Source organism: Lathyrus oleraceus, chromosome 4, assembly GCF_024323335.1.
Source record: "Lathyrus oleraceus cultivar Zhongwan6 chromosome 4, CAAS_Psat_ZW6_1.0, whole genome shotgun sequence".
In the NCBI taxonomy this organism is placed as follows: Eukaryota; Viridiplantae; Streptophyta; class Magnoliopsida; order Fabales; family Fabaceae; genus Lathyrus; species Lathyrus oleraceus.
Window position 1 is genome coordinate 342,275,839 of NC_066582.1, and position 17,386 is coordinate 342,293,224.

At 36.9% G+C, this 17,386-nt stretch overlaps 1 long non-coding RNA gene across 1 annotated transcript; it reads left to right on the top strand.

The window, feature by feature from the left end:
• The first annotated feature begins 492 nt into the window (after positions 1-492).
• On the top strand, positions 493-3,835 carry LOC127075392 (uncharacterized). The gene is made up of 3 exons (XR_007786427.1): positions 493-833; positions 1,568-2,428; positions 2,981-3,835. It is a non-coding gene; the product is annotated as an uncharacterized LOC127075392 (long non-coding RNA).
• The last annotated feature ends 13,551 nt before the right edge of the window (positions 3,836-17,386 follow it).

Sequence of the window (17,386 nt, forward strand, 5' to 3'; positions counted from 1 at the left end):
CTAAAAATGGATTAATTAGAGAAATATTGAATTAATGAAATTTCTAATTACCATCCAATTAGATCTAAACAATTCTAATACTCTAAGAACTAATTACCTAATTAGTTTCTAAACCTAATTAACTAACATTAAATTGATCAAGATTTAGTCCTAATTAATCTAATCTTAACATCTAATTCTAAAAATCAAATAAACTAATTAAAATCTAAAACCTAATTAAGCTAATTAATCTAATAGTCCATAGTCCTAATTAAATTCTAAGATCCCCTAATTAGCCTAACTATTCTAATTAACAAGATGATTACCCATAAACCAAATTGAGCTTAACTAACTTAATCAAAACAAAAAAGAGGACCAGGGGGTGCAAACCTGGATTGGGGGTGCAAATAATGATGAGGGATGTGTGAATAGGGAGTTTGGGCTTCAAGCCCAAACTTCATGAAGATATCCCGATCCAGGTCCGAACCGGAGGAGCTTAGGCCAATGAAATGCGTCATAGATCGAGCCACTCCATCACCACATGTGCCATTTGAATCCGAAGAAGATCAAAAGAAAAGTTCATATGCGAGCACAACAATAGAAAATTGTTCTGCTTCGGAGCAGCAACATCATCGCGTTTCGACGTCGTCACTGCGTCTTCATCCATTCCAACGTCGCGTGGATTCAACATCTTCACGTCTCCGACCTTCAAGAATGGCGTTGCGGAACATTGCGTTTCGATTCATCGTTGCTCAAGTTCGATGCCTCGCTGTCGAGATATAAAATTGACAGAAAAACATGAAGAATAGCTAGCTTAGCTTAAAGTGCTTACCGAATCAGCGTCGGCTTCACTGGTAATATTTCGTTCTTCACCTTCTTTGATTCTCCTATTCTACTTGCGTTGCTTCTTCTTCTCGAATGCTACGATGCTGCTACGAGATAGATGGATCGAGAGAACTTTGTGAGGAATCGTCGATGATGGTTGAGGCACTAACAAAGAGAGATTTGTGAGAAATGGAGAGTGATTGCGAGAATGTGAATCTGCACAATGAATTGCGTTGCTGAACTTATATATATATGCTTCCATTTTGTTAGAACCGTTAGGTTCTGTTAACTCCCTTTGGTGTAATTATGTTGACATTTTCTAACACTGTGAATTGTGGTTTGCTAGGTAGTTATGAAATTGCTTAAATGGCTAGTAGTTGATAGCAGTTAGTTAGAGTGTTAGTTGGAAGCTTAACTTAGAATGAAATGAAAACTTATCTGAAATTACCTTTCCAATTCAGCTACCGAGTTAACGGTTTCGAAGTTTTTTAATTGGTTTTCTGGTTTGTGAATTCTGTTAGATATAGGTTCAGTAGTTAATGTTGATATTGATTCCCTGTGGTGCGTCAGTTAGTTGTGATGGACCCTCATGTGTGGTATGTTAAACCAAATTTGCAGGGTGATATCATTTCAGATTTTCTGTTAGCTTATTAACAGTGAAGTTCAACTTAAGGGAGTTGTTAGTTTATGTTTGGTCTATTTTCAATCTGTTATCATTCTGCAGATTTGGTTTAGCTAAGCTTTGTTGAACATGATTATGCAGGTGGTGGGGTACAGAGTTCTCTGTACTGCAGCCATTTATGCCGTCTAGAGCAATGATAAGCATGGAAGACAATGGGCTATTGGCGGGAAAAGCGATTTCGGACAACGAATTAGCGAGGTCTTTAAAGGCATTACTACATATTATATTGCTACCAAGGTTAGCATACATATCAACCATAAGTGTCTTTGGCCGGAAAAATTCGACAAGGGCCTCCTTGGCTACCTTTTGCTACTGCTATGAACCCCATACCTGCTTTGTGTAAGCCTCAAAATGACGCAAGAAAAATGCTTCTAGCTGCAATTTGAATTCGGTACAAAGATGATGATATAAATTGAGGATAATGCTACACACCATTAGAAGTATGAGTGGACTTATTGACAAACCAAATTATATCAGATTATGAAACAACTCACCTTGAATTAAGCTTAGAAGCTTTTACGACGGTGGATAGAAGGCCCTCCAAGTTCTATAGTCGCATTGATTAAAGTTAAGCGAAAAAGGGATTCTTCATCAAATGCAATAGTGTTTGATCCAGGACTCAATTCTGTATTCTCAACAACATTCAGCAAAGGACACCATAAAGTGAACTATTTGTCACCATGCGATGGAACACCATACTGTTCAGTCATGAGATGCACATCACATGACGCACCATCCTCGCCAGTAAGAGCTAACGCCGTATTATCATCCATCATACTCACTGTCACACACCACTTGCAGCATTTGAAGCAAAGTTTGTGGGTTGCAGCTGATTATCGTATTCAGAACTCATGCTGCCATTCTCCACCTTTCCACTTCCGAAAGTGTACTCGTTATTAGAGCTTCCATTAACCAATGCATGGTCTGTGTTGGATTATGCAGGTATGTATTAATTGCTTTTATTTGGTATGCAGAATTTTAGTTCAATGGTTGTTGAGCGACAATGACAGTTAGCATGTAGTTATAATGGAAATTGGATAATGTGAATGTTAATCATTAATTGAAATATGTTCTGAATTAAGTCCATTAGAAACTACCTGCAAGTTAGTTGTTAAAACTGTTAGGATTGAAATGTTAATTACATTGTGAAATTGCTAATTTAAAAATTCTGTTAGGACAGTTAGAGTTAGTTTGCTCTGTTAGAAACTATTAGTTTATGATGATTGAAGTTATTATAATGGATGGTTGCACTGCTGTTAGTTTGTAATGTAAACTTATACTATTGCTGCTATTGTAATGCATTGATGTTGTGGAATATGTTCTGTTACTTGTTAACTTTGACTTAATCTGCCATGCTTAGATTAATTGAATGGTTAATTACCATTTGAATTAAACAAAATCTAATAGATTCAGTTTGAGTTGTAGCCACGATTGGTAGTTATTTATTGGGAAAAGGTTAACTTGACATTGTTTTCTTTGTTCTCAATTTTGCAGGTTTACAGTTGTTTAGGAGCTTGACTTAAAGATGGAGTTGGTGTTAGTGAATGAAAGTGCAGGCGGCATGCTACTGTTACTACATACGCTTTGGATTAGACTGTTTTAGGTAGGTAAATTTCATGTTCTTTTTGCTCTGCTAGGATCATTTGTTGTGAAAGAAGTCAAATTAAAATGCTGGCTGAAGGAAAATGTAGTGATTAGTTGAAAATTAATTAGTTAAGAAAGAAAGATTAGATGACTAATTTGCTAATTATGGATATAACTGCTATGTCCCAGGTTATTTACTGAAGCATTATGCTAGGCCCGATGTTAGATTTTAGGAATGTTTTGCATGATTAATTTAAGGTGTTTCCGGTGGTGCTGTTATGAATTAAGCAGGACTGTTATGATACTGATTATCAGGATGCATTGCGTTTGAAATATTTTACTTAATGCAATTGTAAACTAGTCCCTATTATGCTATTGTTGTTAGATTATGAGCTATTGTAATTCCTGCCAACCTTGTTTTTTTCCCTATGGTCACTGCTACTGATTATACCCTGCTGATCGAGTTCTGACTTGATGCAAGATATTGGTGGGTGGATAAATCATTTTGGCTAGCTTAAGGACTTCCCATACAGGAAGTTGAAGGAAATTGAAGTGGTTGTAAAATTAGAAATTAGGCTTTGAAAATTCAAAATGTTAGAAGTTTGATTTATAAATTGAATTGATGTATTTTTTGAGCAAGTTATGAATGTAAAATTGTTTGAATGGAACATGGGTTAATTTGGAAATTGAATTTGGCTTAGGTTTCAACATTTATATTTGTAAAATGTGCATGAATTTATTGTAATAAACTTGTATGGAAATCTATTGGATTGTTCATTAAAACTTGAATGTGATAATAAACAATATGGAAAGAATAATTGAATGATAAGAGTGTAATTTGAATTGAATGAAAGGTTTTAATGAGAAATTATGGACTTTGAATGTGTAAAGACTTGTATGAATGTTTGAATCATGACCCTATCTTGTTTGGACTTGATAAACTCATGCTGAATTTTTAATTGTAATATGAATGATGAATGGATGGCCTTAATAAAAGTAAAACCACCAATGACCCAATTTCCTAAAAATCCATTTGAATTTAAAAAATTATTTGGATTGCTAAAATCAATTTGAATTTCTAAAGTCAACTCGAATTTACAAAATCAATTTGAATTTCTAACCTTAATTTGAATTTCTAAAAATTAATTTGAAAATCCCGAAAAATCAATTTGAATTAATTTAAAACTTGCAAACTCGATTTGAAAAAAATAGATGATTATGGACCATTTATGAAATGACCAAGTGTGGCTTCTCATGGAAATTTGACCAGGATCAGATTCAAATTCGAACGCATACCATAAACCATATATCATGCAACGAATGACACAATGATGAATCTATAAACCACATAAGTGGTCCAATGAATGATTTGGCTAGAAATGTACAAAAATTGAGCCTCGCAACACCATGGAAACAATGAAATGAGACTTGACCCGAGTGGTGGCCAAGAGACCACGAAGATAATGAAATTAGGTCGAAATATGAATAAAAGCACACTTTGGATCCAGCCTATACTGCCATAAGCTAGAGTTAGCTAGGTCAAAGTTCGAAACCAAATATCGACCCATAATCTCTAACCAAGAAAATGATTAACACAAGCTATGCATCAATGCCATGGACCACAGTTAGGATTTCCAATACCTTGATGTCAGTGACACGATTTATAAGCATGAATATGTAGGGTTTTAATGTCATGCCATGTCAAGATGTCTTCTTGAACCAAAGATCAAGGATTAAAGAATTAGGGTTTTGCCCTAAGGATGAGCAAATGACGCAAACTTCATGCAAAGCCAAGTTTTCGTTATTCACAAGCTTTGAATTTATGATGTTTATGAGAAGGTGTTTAATATGAATGAATGATGCATATGAAGGAATGCAGATGAATATAAGTCGTGGGTAAGATGAAAGGTAAAAAAGGGGAGGGCAAATTTTGGGGTACAGCAATTGCCCCTATTTAATCAGCTTAGACCTGAATGGTCGAATTGCGAGAGCTTTTCGGCTTTTCAAGGTATGAGTGGATTAAATATCGAAGTATCCGAAAATTTTCCCGTTGAGGATGGTTGCATGAGATATAGAGATGGTAGATGGGATGTGGAATGGCAGGTAAATTTTTAGAGGTTCATCTGCTGGGAATTTTTGATGTACTGTGGATATATGGTAAAATAAGGGTCATGATATGCATGATATATGTATATTTTGTCATTTTATAAGGCATGAAGCCATGTATGCTAATCTGGGAGCCCATAAGGTTAAACATGAAAATTCTGGAATATCCTTGCAGGCAAGGGGTTTCAAAATCGAATCATCAGTTCAAAAACTGGAAACAAAGTCAACCATGGAGGTTTTGAAAGAAGCAATATAATCAACACTGAAGGTTGGAAAAAGACTCAACAATCCTGAAGATTGGAAACAAAGATCATCAACCCTAAATGTTAGAAAAAAAGGTTATCAACCGTGAAGGTTGGAAAAAGGCTCGTCAACCATGAAGGTTGGAAACAAAAGATTATCAACCCGAAAAGTCGGAAAAAGGTCATCAACCTTAAAGGTTGGAAAAAGCTCCGACAACCATGAAGGTTGGGAACAAAGATCAATAAACCTAAAGGTTGGGAAAAAGTCATCAACCCCAAAGGTTGGAAGAATATACCAAGCGAATTGGGCTTTAAAAGACGCCAAGCGAGTTGGATTTGAAAGAAGCTTCAAACTAGATGGTTTTAAAAGATACCCGGAATTGGAAGATGCCAGTAAATTATCGGGCTTTGGTTTTCCAGATTTGCACACACGACTCCATGCTATGCTAGATTAATGGTATGCATGAGTGAAGCGGCATGATTTATACATGATGATGATTTATGAAATGGTTAAGCCAGATGCTCATATAGAGGGCGGTGGGAATTTAGGGCTAGGATATGGGACCATCCAGACGGGATTCTCCGACACCTACTTCAAGCAAAACCGTTGTTGTAACACCTCTGGATTATGTCTGAAACATGGAGAAGCTTGTACCTGCATAGTCTGCCTCTGCCCCAATATACTGAATATCTGCACCAAATCCCCCAGTCAGAAGTTATGAAGTAGTCTTATTAGCTGAGGTTCTCAAACTGACTTGCCCCAGCATCTTGAAATTGTATTCCCTTGATTAACCATCTTGGGAGTGATTGACTTCTCGTGCTCTTGAGGTGGTCTGCCCCAATATGAGCTTTAAAGTAAACTTTATCCCTATCCGGCTGATTCTGAGAGATTTGTAGAATCTCGACGTGGTTGCCTCAGATTGACTGTCTCTTGAAGAGATCTGAGCTATGGGATATCAGGAATTTGATCAACCTTCCCAATATGTAAGCTTTCTCGATGTCAAATGTCTGCTCGTATGTAAAATGCTCATTTTAAAAATGATAATTGTAATGTTATGCTCATGCAAGTTTTGAAAACTCAAGTGTGTTCACTAAGATTATGACATCTAGTGAACGAATCACCGATTAGAATGCCATATCAGTATCAATACAGATGACAAGACAATTTTTTAGGAGTCAGCTTAACGCGATCTTACCATAGTATGCTTTTGAAATAAACCATGCTTCAATTAGGTCTTTTGAGGGTTGTAACATGGCCTAGTTCATGGTTTCAGAAAGAAAGGGTATAAAGCTCAAAACCTAATATAACCCACCCATTCTCCATGATGTTCTCCAGTCCTACGTTCAATTAGCTTGAAACAAGCGTCCATCTTTCAGAAAAGGATCTTGGATATTAACAATGATGGTTAAGGAACCCATTGAGAGTTTGGAGCGATAGTCAATCACCTTTTGCTTTTGTTAGCAGTCACAAATATTTGCTTTTGCTGAGGATTTTGATATTGATCCTCTTGTTTTTTTTATTTTGTTTACCCTTATTTTTGCCTAGACCGATCCTTTTGGTCTGAAGCCCACGGGGATGCCCTAACTTTTTCCTAAGTCAATTTTGTTTTCAAGCTTTTGACTTAGCGGGCTTTTGCTTTTGATATTTTCATTTCATCTTTTCTTTTGGAGTAAATCCTTGTGACGTTGCTTTCTTGATTTATTGCACGGGTCATGACTATCTCACTCATTTTATCGGAAAGGGATAACCATTTTGAATTTATGATTCCATCCTCTTGAGAGGGATATGATATGATTGATCACTTGATGAGATATTCTCTTTCAGAAACTTGAATGCAAGTTCAAACTAACTGAAGACTACCCTGTCCCCGGTTAAACATGAGGGTTTTATGTGTAAAGAAAGAAACTCCTACTTCAAGGCCCAAAGGGGTTAACTAGGGATTCACTTCCTTATATCTCTGGTGTTTGGGGATTGAACAATGCCTTACATCATCAACACAGTCTTATTCAAAAGCATACAGGCAACGATCTTGCGTACTTTTAATTGCATCATTCTCTTTTGATTTTATTTGACGAACAATTTGATACTAATAAAATAAAATATCAGTGAACACAAACGGATTTAAGCAAAACATGCACATTTATTTCATTATTATTATCATCTGAAAACCAGACAAGTTTTACAAATGAACAACAATTAACAAACAAGATAAAATTACAAATGAGACATGATTGGATCAATATGATATTGCTAGCCTTGATACTCCTCTGAAGAAGCTACTGAATCTGAGCAATCTTCGCCACTAACTGCATTCACAACTTGTCCATAGTGGTCTGGAAATGAATTGGTTATGACATTGGGTCCTGCCTTAGAGAATGATAAAACCTTATGATCAATTAGCTCTTGTACTCTTGATTGGAGAGGCCAACAATCCTCAGTAGAATGGCCTATATGCCTGACATGGTAGGCGCATGAAGCATTAGGATTATGCTTTGCATGATACAGGAACGTGGCAGGCGGGATCTCCTTTGGCACGATTGCCCATTACTGAATAAGATATGGGAGTAATTGAGCATCTGATACAGGCATCAAGTCACGATGAGGACATTTTCTATCAAACCGTCTACGCTGACTTTGACTCTAGTTTCTGTTATCTTGCTGATTCTGTAAGACCCTAATTTTGACCCTAAGATCCCTCATGGCATCATGTTATTACACAAGTGCATTACCTCAAGGATAATAACATGTTTGGCTCCTTAACCCTAGGGTTGGGACTTGTTTGAGTGATTTGAGACCACCAAGCATGCTTGTATTGTATATTATTTCTTTTCTTATTTGATTACTAACCAAAAGCACAAAAATATGTCACTAACTCTTTTTATTTTGAAGCTCAAGTGATCATGTGCTCCACAATGCTCCTAAGCCCAATGCAATAGCTAGATGAAGATGGGAAAAAACATGAAAATGGTCCACGAAGTTCCTAATCATAATATATGTCTCCCAAGTATCTCAATTTTCCAATTTGATCAAGATAACCCAAAGGGCTTGAAGATTGTTTCCCAAGGAAACCCTAATTTCACTATGCTTTGACTGTACCTTGCCCATGAAGCAATCTCAACCTCTGATCAAATTTAATCAAGGGAAGTTCTTTCATTTATCATTTTATGCATATATGAGCCTATTTGAGGCCTCTCAATCATTTATTCATCAAGATTGGAAGTTTGACTCTAAAAGGTTGACCAGTCAAGTCATCTAACTAAGTTGAGGTTCAATGAGCTATAATATTTTGATGTGTTTGTCAAATGAAGATGACCCTAAAATAAAAGATGTTTCTAAGAACCATATGAACAACTTTCATGTTCATAAAAAATCTATTTGAATCTTGGAAGGTCATCATTCATTTCAAAACATTATAGGTCATTTTGACTGAAACCCTAATTTTGGGTCAACTTGCCAAGGGCATAACTTCCTTAATTTGTATGATTTTGAGGTGAGACTAAAGGAATTGGAAATCTTGAGATGTCTAATTCAAATGTTATGTTGGACAAAACTTCATAATCCTAAATTAAATACATGTGATATTGCAAAACATTATAGGTCATCTTGGACCTAATTCATTGAATTTGAAAAAGTACCCAACTTCAAATGCCCATAACTTTGTCATAGAAAATCCAAATGATGCAAGTTTTGAGTCTAAACTGACTATATTGAAAAGATCTATAACTTTTATGTTGGAGAGTTTTTCATTTTAAGCTTGTATCATGAGGACATAGGGGTTTGATTAAGCTTGCTTTTGGTTAACTTTTTTCAAAGTGATTTGAATATGTTTTATACTTGAATTTTCCGGGCCAGTTTTGATCAATTTTCACATGTCAAATGGTTTTTTTCCCAACATGAATTTTGTTACTTATTTCAAAAGCTTTCCAACCATTACTCACAATAGTCATTTGGATCTACCATTTGGGAGATTCATTTTTTTTCTTCATTTATGTGCATTTTTGATATTTTATGTTATAACTGAAGGAGAATTACGATCCAAAACGCAGCGGAAATTAAAATTTTCTTCTTTAGTGATCCTTACAAATGGTCATGATCAGTGATAGAATATTTACCTCTTGTGACGATTGAAACCTTTGGTGCAGATCTCTTGTGACGATCAAAACCTATGATGCAGATCTACGGAGCGATCACGAACGTTGAACGATGACAACGTCTCTACTCAGTCCACACGAACGGATTCCTTCAATCTCAGTGCTAGATGGTACGAATGAAGACTTTGAGAGAGAGAGAGAGAGAGAGAGAGAGAGAGAGAGAGAGAGAGAGAGAGAGAGAAAACGAAAATAATGCAACCGCAATGAATGCTTCTGCACAAGGGTTGTATTTACAGAACCACTTGTGTGGGCTTCAAGCTAAAAAGCCCACTTAAGTGTATTTTGGCCCATATCTTATAATATGCCCAAAATCACTTAAGCCCATGGTACCTTACCATATTTCGTATTCTACTTAAGTACACCGTACCTTACGATGTTCTACAATTCACTTAAGTGCACCGTACCTTACGGTGTTCCTTAGTTACTCTATCTTTCATCAATCCGTCCTTTGTGTGTGACCCTGTAGGTTCTTGCGACGTTGGCAATTATATTAAATCACGTATTTAACATAATAAACAGTGAGCGGTATCTAGCAACACATCATTGCTACCCAAGACACGAAAATGTCATGTGATCTGACAAATTCTTATGTGATAATACTTATGTGTAAAATTACCCTTTTGCCCTTATGTCTATATTGAACATAAGGCATAGACCGTGTCATCCTTGTCCAGTTCAATGTTGGGCCAATAGACATTTATCCTGTTACGCAGGATGGGAAAATTCCATCTAGGTCACTCATGTCCCTCAGCATGCTTCGTGGAGTACCCATCAACTGTCTTTATGGTTATCCAGTTACGGATAATGTTTGATCAACAATAAAGCACTCGACTCTACATCTAGGGTCCATAGTGGTTTCAGGTCGAAGAGTAGTATACACCATTATCACCATGAGAATAACTTATGACACTTTGCATAACTTTCTATATAGTATTCTTATAGCGGGTCAATCCGGTATAAATATTACTCTTAATATCCATACCTATGTTTAAGACTTGATAACTCCTTATCCATGATCCATGAGATGTGATCATCAATCTACGTACATAATAGTCTTAATGCTTTAATGTTATCCCACTTCACAATAAAGCTTGACTACGGATACTTTAAGAATAATGTCCTTATGTTTAATGTGATCTCATGATCAAGTCACACTTGATACATTAAACGGACTAGCTATTCTAGGGACTTTATTAAACAAACGTAATAAAGAAAAAGCCTTTTATTATTAATAAATAATTCGATACAAGTACCAAAGGTATTGGCCTTTAGGGCTTACACCAACAATAACTTTAAATACAAGTCCTTTCTATTCCAACTGTACGACCACATGCCTTCCATATGATCTCAGCAAGCTCCTTCAGCCATCCATGGGCCTCTCACACATCCACAAAGGCCCATGCACTCAAAATTTCAAATCCCATGCACATGAGTAAAGTGTGATATTCAGAAGCATTTACCTATAAATAAGGGCCTCATGAGCTTCATTTCACAACCTTTTGGAGATCCCATATGCTGCAGAACTGAGATCATAACCCTCACCAAAGGAATCACTAACTTTTTTTCAATATTTTCGAGCTTGAAATTCAACAACATTAGTTGAGTTTCAAAGCTAGATTCCTTAGCCAATCATCTTCCCTACATTTAGAGATCAAAGAGGAGCAAAAAGTTTGAGGGATTCGTGGCCAGAAGCTCACCAATTTGAAGGTATAAAGTCAAACTGTTTGGATCTGAAACTCATAATTCAATGTAGTATTCTTGTGTTTCTGTGGTTCTCTGAAGTCCTCATACTTGAGACAAGCTTTTGGTGTATTCAATTTGCCATTTCATGAAAAATCCGTGTGGATACCATGATTTTCTCCTTTATCTTTCTCTCAATATAGGAAGAATGAAAGAAATCCAATGGTACAGTGATGATCTACATCACATGAGCTTCATTTCCATGTCCTTGTTTTTCATTTTCATTGAGATTTATTTTCCTGCAATTTTGGCTGGAATCTGTTGGCTGACCGGAGAAGATGGTGGTTTCCACCGCCACCACCACGTGTGCATGCTTATGACCCTTGGATCTCTCCCTCACGATCTAATCTCATGCGTCTGTTTTAATTACTTGTTTTAATGCACCATGTTGCGCTATTGACTTGAGTGTACCATGCGTCCTCAGATCCAGACCGTGTACCATTTCCACATCAATTAATGAATTGGATCTAGTGGCTTAACATTTTTCGTTTTATTTCATTTTCTCTTTATTTTCTTTTAATTCATTCTATTTTCAATAATTCATTAAAAAATCATATGAAGTCAGAAAAATATGAGACCAACTTTGAAATTTTTCTTGAAAAATCTAGTTTCATATTATGATTTTTAATTATTTTTGTGACTTCATTTGATATTTTTCATGAATTATTTGGTTTTTAATGATTTTAATTCATTTTAAAATACTTTCTGACTTTTAAAAAATACAAAAACTATTTTCATAACATCTATGGATCATGATAAGTCAATGAAAAATAGTCTCAACAATTTCTTGTTTGTTTTGAGATTATTTGAGATTTTAATTCATATTATGCTATTTTTTGGTTGTTTTTAATTGATTTTAATTACTTTCTGACTTTAAAAATTTGTGAGAAAATTAGTCAAAGTTTGTTTGACTATGTTGAACCTATGAGAATTTAATTGGACTCATTGAAGTTGTTTTGAATTGAATTTGAGGTTCAACTTTGTTTGTTTATTTTTTATTTGTATTTTATTTTAATTCAAAAATTACCAAAAAAATATTGTTGACTTCTTGACTTGTTATATTCATTCCTCTTCTGTTTGGTGTTGATTAAGATTGATTTGGTTCAACTTTGATCAAATTTATTGGATCTTGTGGTTTGAGAATCCTTAAGGATCATCACCTAGAAAGATGAATGAACTTGACCAAGGATGAGTTATCCCTTGATCAATTGGGATTGATTGCTATCTTCTTACCCCCCTTTCATCTTCATCCCTTTCTTTCCCTCAATGGCCAATGAGTTAAAGTCTTGAGGTTGGTCTTGACAAATAGGAGTTTAATCTTCTTTGATCCAAACCAAACTCAACTTGATCCATGATCAAGTGAGTTATTTTGTGTCAAAGATAGGTTACTTCTTGGTCAAGCAAATAACCAAAAGTCAATACAAGGCCCTTCCCCTTTTTGTTTGGCATGGCAAGTTTATGGAGCTTGGCTTACTAGTCATGACCTCTAACTTGTGTTCTTTGCCTATATTCTTATTTACCGGCCTCAGATAGGTGTGGCTACTATATTAGTCCACTTACGATTGCTTAACATAGCACTACATTGTCTTATGACAAGCTAACATAACTCTACTAACTACTAAGTTTAATTTGAGCTTTTCAATTCTTGTCATTTACTTTTAATGTCATTTATTTCTTGCTCATTATTCATCTTGATTTTCATTTTTGCTCACTTGAGCACATATTTTATGTTTATGTCATTTTCTTTTGCTCATTTGAGCCCATTATTGTATATAAATATATTGTGTTATTTTGTGTTTGTTTTGATGTGAACCAAAATGCCAAAGGAGAAAGGACTTAGAATTAGGATTCACCCATGCTTAAAGGAGTTCAAGAGCAACTAGGCCTCATGCCTTTAGAATGCAAAATGTGTTGAAGAGCAACTAGGCCTCATGCCTTTAGAATGCTAAAATTCAAAGTTGATCTCAAAGGACTTCTCCTCAAACTTATTCTTTGTCCATTCCCTTTATTATGTTGTGATCTTTTTAATGTGTGCTTTTGTGTGATAAGAACCTCATCTTAAGATTGTGAAAAGAGGACCATTGTCATGAGTAGCCAAGTTAAGAGCCAAGCCAAATGGAGATCCTATGAGCTTGAATTCAAATCATTGATTGCTTGTTTTGTGTGCTAAATTCAAAGGAAAAGAGCATCTTGAGTCATCTCTATGACTCCAAGAAAAGGAACTCCAAGGGTTATCTTTCCCCTCTTATCTTTGTATACTTTAGGAATAACCCTTCTCTCTTCTCCCCCATCTAACCAAGCCAAAAATCATTTTCAAAGCTTTGACTTTATTTCAAATTAGAAACCTAGGCCTTAGGCCTTTGACTTTTCAAAACCATTTTCATAAATACTCATTGTAAATAAACTTTAATCCAACTTTGACCTCATTTTGTAAATAAATCTAAATTGTAAATATAACCCATTTCAAGTTGTTTTTGTGGTTCCAATGGCCACTTGTTGAAACTTTTTTTTCAAAAAACATTAGTCATAGGTTTGAGTTACCATAGTGGTTGATGTAAATCTCACCTCATCCTTAGTGTTGGATTATAAGCCTTCCATGCTTATTATAGGGTTAACCCCTCACTAGCATGTTGAAGCCTTCCTCACATGGTGGGTTGTTGGTTTAGGTTGAGTTCTCTCCCTTTGAAAATAAAAGACCTTAAGGCTTTTGATTAAAATCAATTCACCAACCTTTGAAATTTTTACCACGAACTACGAGGTTTTGATCCTCCTTTGTGATGGTATGTAGGCAATGGGTTCATCCATTCAAACAAAAATTTTTGTAAATATAATATTTTCTATTCTCATCCCTCCAATCTTTTGCACAAATCTTTTCACAAATACCAACCTACAACATATATTTGCAAAAAAGGTTCCCTTAGAGTACTAAGGATGTTTTGGGTGTGTAAAACCTTCCCATTTCATGACCAACCCCCTTACCTAGATCTCTGACATTTTTATTAGTTTTTGATTTGAAAAACTTCTTACTTGGATTTTGTTCGCTTTTTAGCCTTTCCTTTGGACAAATAAAGTGCGGTGGCGACTCGAATTGTATGTTGACTTTTGGTTTAGTTAATAAACCTAAAGGTAACGAAAACCCCGCTACAGAAAAGTGGTGACTCTGCTGGGGAAGAACGTTTCGTGAGTTTAGCCTACTTTTTGCTTGTATGTGTTGTGTGTTTATATTTATTTGTGGCATATTTTTGTGCAAATTTGGGATGAATGTATTGTTTGTAATGTATGAATTGCTTGATATATTAATTGCTTGTATGCTTGGTGGTTTCTTGTGAGATGAGTTCTATACCCGAACTCAAGTGCACTTATGATAGGAGAATGGCATAGTCTTGTTGACTTGTGTGGAGTTAGTCCTTAACAAGTTAACCTGCAAGTCCATTCACTTGGTGGAGGTCTTGTTGGGATCACTAATGTCACACGAGTAGTCGTGGTTAGGCATTACTCTTTCCAATATGAACCCTAGAAACCAAGGACCTTAGATACCTAGCCCATCTTGACCTATTTTAGGACGTAGTACGAAAGTCGTTCAAGTGTAAGACTTGATGCGATTGTTACGCGATACTACACTCATAAGAGTCCCTCTTGAGAATATTTTTGGAGGACGAGTATTCGTTTTATCCGATAATATCCGAAAGATGGGATGATGACTATGGGAACCTTTTAGAACATGATTGTCAGGTTTAAACCGTAGTACACTCCCGTTGGGTGGTTCTTAACCGAGACTCCATGCTCGTGACTCGCAACAAACCCGTGATTCGCGGTCGATCCGTTCTCGTATATCCTCAAAATCAATGGAACTTGGGTGTTGATAAGGTGTAAACCATAATCCACCAAAATGGATGATTGATATTGACGATGACTTGAGCCATCCCGTGACCTTTGTATGGTGTGACTTACTTGATCCTTGAGTGTGTTTGTTGCATCCATGCATCCATGCATTCATCCGCATTCATGTCATCGATAATAAGATTTTATAAGGAACTTAAAATGTCTATTTGCAAATTTTTAGACATGGATAAGCAAAGAAGGAATACGAAGAAGTACAGTTTCAGACAACCCGACTTGAGAGAGTTAAGGCGTCTGACATCTTATGTATTAGAGCCCTTGGAGTTCAAAGCTCGCCAAGGAGAAAGCCGACATGGAAGTAGCTTATGAGAGAGAGGTGAAGAAGCTTTGTGCGACGTATCTTCCGATCTCTAAGGCTTTAGACGACTTCTTCTAGGGCTCCATAGGACGTTTATTTTCCTTTTCTCTTGTATTGTATTTGGTTACCGAGACTGTACTACTTCTTTGGTGTAAAAAATTTCCAAATATTATATTGCTATGAGTATTCCACATATGTCTTAAAAAGTTCAATATTTTCAAAATGTTTGCAAATAGATCTTTATAAAGTTCCTCCGATTAAAAACAAATCATATGCACGAGCATTGCATACATCATATGCATAAGCAGGTTTTGGTTCCAAGCTCTTGATACAGTGGTCTAACTCTTTACTCTTCATTTATTTTGAAGACAAGCTGACTCACCGGTACAACACTCGAGCCAATCATTCAAAGATCACGGAACACCTTGAGCAAGAGAACCGAGATTTGAAAGAGGAGATTTCCCGACTGACTGCCATGATGGAGTCAGTTTTTGCTGCTCAGAGCCAAGCTTCTCCAACTCCTGCAACTCCTCCCGCGAGGACTGTCATTTCTGAAGTGGTTACCTCTACAGTGCCTGCTGCCACCGCCCACTTCGCTCCGAATCTGCCTGCTGGATTCCCTTGGGGAATGCCACCTAATTTTGTGCCAGAGGGTTTCACTCCCACTTTTGCTTCTATGTCGGCATCTAGCCCGGTCATGTCTGTGCCACCTCCCGTTGTGCACACTTTGCCGCGTGTAGAAGACACCATATATCACTCCGAGCCATCTGAATGCCCATACGTTTATGAGAAGATGGATGAGATGAAGGACCAATTCCTTGAGCTGCGCAAGGAACTGAAAACGCTGAGAGGCAAAGATCTGTTTGGGAAGAGTGCTGCTGAACTGTGCTTAGTGCCCAATGTGAAAATCCCAGTCAAATTCAAAGTGTCTGACTTTGAGAAGTATAAGGGAAACTCGTGTCCACTCAGTCATCTTGTGATGTATGCCCGCAAGATGTCGACCCAGACAGATAATGATCAACTACTGATTCACTATTTCCAAGATAGCCTGACAGGTGCTGCGCTCCGTTGGTATATGGGGCTAGATAGTGCAAGCATCATCACTTTCAATGATCTAGGAGAGGCTTTTGTGAAACAGTACAAATACAACATGGATATGGCTCCCGATAGAGATCAACTGAGGGCGATGCCCCCAAAAGATAAGGAAACCTTCAAGGAGTATGCCCAGAGGTGGAGGGAATTGGCAGCTCAAATAGTGCCGCCATTGGAGGAGAAGGAGATGACAAAGATCTTTCTGAAGACTTTGAGCTCTTTCTATTATGAACGCATGATTGCTAGTGCTCCCTCGGACTTTACCGAAATGGTAAGTACGGGGATGAGGCTAGAAGAGGGAGTTCGTGAAGGACGTATGTCTCGTGATGATTCTTCGGTAAAGAAGTATGAAGGATTTGCCAGGAAGAAGGAAGGGGAGACTCATGATGTTTCTTCCCAGAGTAAAAGAAAACCCTCTGTAAGGAGGAAGGAAGTTCGACCAGTCGTCAACCAACACCAGGTGGCTCATATAGCACCTGCTTTCAGAGAAACTCAACAACCACAACAACAATCTCGTCAACAACAACAGGCTTACCAGCCTCGTAACAATAATAACAACAACAACACCAGCAACTATGAGAGGAGGAGGGTGACTTTTGACCCGATTCCTATGACCTACGCTGAACTGTATCCTTCCTTAATTGATAGGAAATTGATAACTCCACGTGATCCTCCTGCTGTGCCAGCCAATCCTCAATGGTGGTACAAGCCTGAACATCATTGTGTGTATCATTCTGGCGCGCCCGGACATGATGTGGAGAATTGCTTTCCGTTGAAGACGAAGGT